This window comes from Sminthopsis crassicaudata, chromosome 6 (genome assembly GCF_048593235.1).
Source record: "Sminthopsis crassicaudata isolate SCR6 chromosome 6, ASM4859323v1, whole genome shotgun sequence".
NCBI lineage: Eukaryota > Metazoa > Chordata > Mammalia > Dasyuromorphia > Dasyuridae > Sminthopsis > Sminthopsis crassicaudata.
The window spans coordinates 953,080-955,757 of NC_133622.1; the positions used below are offsets into that span (position 1 = coordinate 953,080).

The 2,678-nt window shown below is 53.0% G+C and overlaps 1 long non-coding RNA gene across 2 annotated transcripts in view; it reads right to left on the reverse strand.

The window, feature by feature from the left end:
• LOC141546826 (uncharacterized) overlaps window positions 1-1,456 on the reverse strand; it is a 3,013-nt gene extending 1,557 nt beyond the window's left edge. The window contains exons 1-2 of one of the 2 annotated variants that reach the window (XR_012483431.1): window positions 1,301-1,456; window positions 193-675 (exon numbers count right to left, since the gene is read on the reverse strand). This is a non-coding gene — a long non-coding RNA (uncharacterized LOC141546826). Of the gene's footprint in view, window positions 1-192; window positions 676-1,177 lie in introns of both variants that reach the window. The other variant, XR_012483430.1, reaches the window with a different exon arrangement.
• Window positions 1,457-2,678: the final 1,222 nt, after the last annotated feature.

The following is a 2,678-nucleotide window of genomic DNA, read 5'->3' on the forward strand; positions in this document are numbered from 1 at the left end:
AAAAGACAGAAGAAAGAGGGGCCGGCAGGGGGCGCAGCGGAGAGAGCACCGGGTCTCAGACACTGAACACTTCCCGGCTGTGTGACCCTGGGCGAGTCCTTAACCCCAGCCTGGGGGGGGGGGGGGGAAGACAGAAGGAAGAGGGGCCGGCAGGGGGCGCAGCGGAGAGAGCACCAGGTCTCAGACACTTACACTTCCCGGCTGTGTGACCCTGGGCGAGTCCCTTAACCCCAGCCTCAGGAAAAAAGACAGAAGAAAGAGGGGCCGGCAGGGGGCGCAGCGGAGAGAGCACCAGGTCTCAGACACTGAACGTTTCCCGGCTGTGTGACCCTGGGCGAGTCCCTTAGCCCCAGCCTGGGGGGGGGGGGGGGAAGACAGAAGAAAGAGGGGCCGGCAGGGGGCGCAGCGGAGAGAGCACCAGGTCTCAGACACTGAACGCTTCCCGGCTGTGTGACCCTGGGCGAGTCCTTAACCCCAGCCTGGGGGGGGGGGGGGGGAAGACAGAAGAAAGAGGGGCCGGCAGGGGGCGCAGCGGAGAGAGCACCGGGTCTCAGACACTGAACGTTTCCCGGCTGTGTGACCCTGGCGAGTCACTTAGCCCCAGCCTCAGGAAAAAAGACAGAAGAAAGAGGGGCCGGCAGGGGGCGCAGCGGAGAGAGCACCGGGTCTCAGACACTGAACGTTTCCCGGCTGTGTGACCCTGGGCGAGTCCCTTAGCCCCAGCCTGGGGGGGGGGGGAAGACAGAAGAAAGAGGGGCCGGCAGGGGGCGCAGCGGAGAGAGCACCGGGTCTCAGACACTGAACGCTTCCCGGCTGTGTGACCCTGGGCGAGTCCTTAACCCCAGCCTGTGGGGGGGGGGGGGGAAGACAGAAGAAAGAGGGGCCGGCAGGGGGCGCAGCGGAGAGAGCACCGGGTCTCAGACACTGAACGCTTCCCGGCTGTGTGACCCTGGGCGAGTCCTTAACCCCAGCCTGTGGGGGGGGGGGGGGAAGACAGAAGAAAGAGGGGCCGGCAGGGGGCGCAGCGGAGAGAGCACCGGGTCTCAGACACTGAACGCTTCCCGGCTGTGTGACCCTGGGCGAGTCCTTAACCCCAGCCTGGGGGGGGGGGGGGGGAAGACAGAAGAAAGAGGGGCCGGCAGGGGGCGCAGCGGAGAGAGCACCAGGTCTCAGACACTGAACGCTTCCCGGCTGTGTGACCCTGGGCGAGTCCTTAACCCCAGCCTGGGGGGGGGGGGGAAGACAGAAGAAAGAGGGGCCGGCAGGGGGCGCAGCGGAGAGAGCACCGGGTCTCAGACACTGAACGCTTCCCGGCTGTGTGACCCTGGGCGAGTCCCTTAGCCCCAGCCTCAGGGGGAGGAAAAAGACAGAAGAAAGAAAAACAGTCAGAGCACAGCTTGGCTGACCATAGGGACAAAATAAATAAAACGCAGTACAAAAATAAAAGTTGACTCTGATGTAGACAGTTTTTAAGCCTCTTTTAACTTGCCTTTTAGATTATTTGTGAGTTCAATTTTGAGAAAATTGCATTACACGCCTGACTCTTTGTGTGTAATTTTGATCCTGCAGAATAATAGTCGTGGTGCTCAGAAATCTTTTCAAAAGGCAGCAATAGATAAGGAAGAATATTGGTATGTCTGGTTAGAAATCACCCGATGGCAGTGTTTTCAAACTCCATTTAGTTTTTAATAGGGTTCATAGTAAAATAAATATAACATAAAAATAAAAATAATATTCACAGAAAAATAAAGGTTGGGCATCTTTAAAAAGTAAGAGGGAGATGAAATCTCTGGCAGGAGAAATTTTGACCATCCCTGGAAAGTCCGTGGTGGATACAAAAATGTTTTGTCCCTACTGTAGTTTTTTTGGTTTTTTTTCTCCTCAGAATAAGATAGATAACAAAGCAACTAAAAGCCTGGGGTCAGCCTTAAATAACTCGTTTTCTTTTGGCCTGTGGGGAGCCTTGAAGTGGCTTTCAGAAGTGACCGTCATTGGAGCACAAATTTGGGTAAGGCCCTGCCAGGGCTTACCAAGATGGATCAGGTTTGGAGACTGACTGGATGAACTTGTAGATTGCCCCCAAGGTTCAAATCTGACCATGTTACCCCCTATTCATCAAACCCAGAAGCTCCCAGTTGCTTCCAGAATTAAACCTAAAACCCTCTGTTTGGGTTTTTAAAGGCCTTCACAACTCAGGTCCTCCCTCTCTTTCTAGTCTTTTTCCACATTACTACTTTCCGTGTACTCTTATAATTCAGCAACTCTGGCCTCCTTGTGTTCCAACACAACTCTCTCTCTTGCCTGTGCCTTCTCCCATCCCAGAAACACTTCCCCTCCTCTGCCACTTGTTCTCTTGACTTCTCTGGCTTCCTTCAAGACTCAGTTCAAATCCCACCTTCTGCCAGAAGCTTATTTATCAGTCTTCTCCATGCTAGTCCCTTCTCTCATTTATATATATGTATAATGTGAGATATAGATATATACATATATATACATATGTGTATATATATATAGAGAGAGAAAGTGAGAGAGTTATAGATAGATAGATAGATAGATAGATAGATAGATAGATAGATAGATGCTTCTCTCCTCTCCCCTATTAGAATGCAAGCTCCTTAAGAACAGACACCATGCTTTTGCTTTTCTTCAACCTTAGCCCAGCTCCTGGCAGACATGAA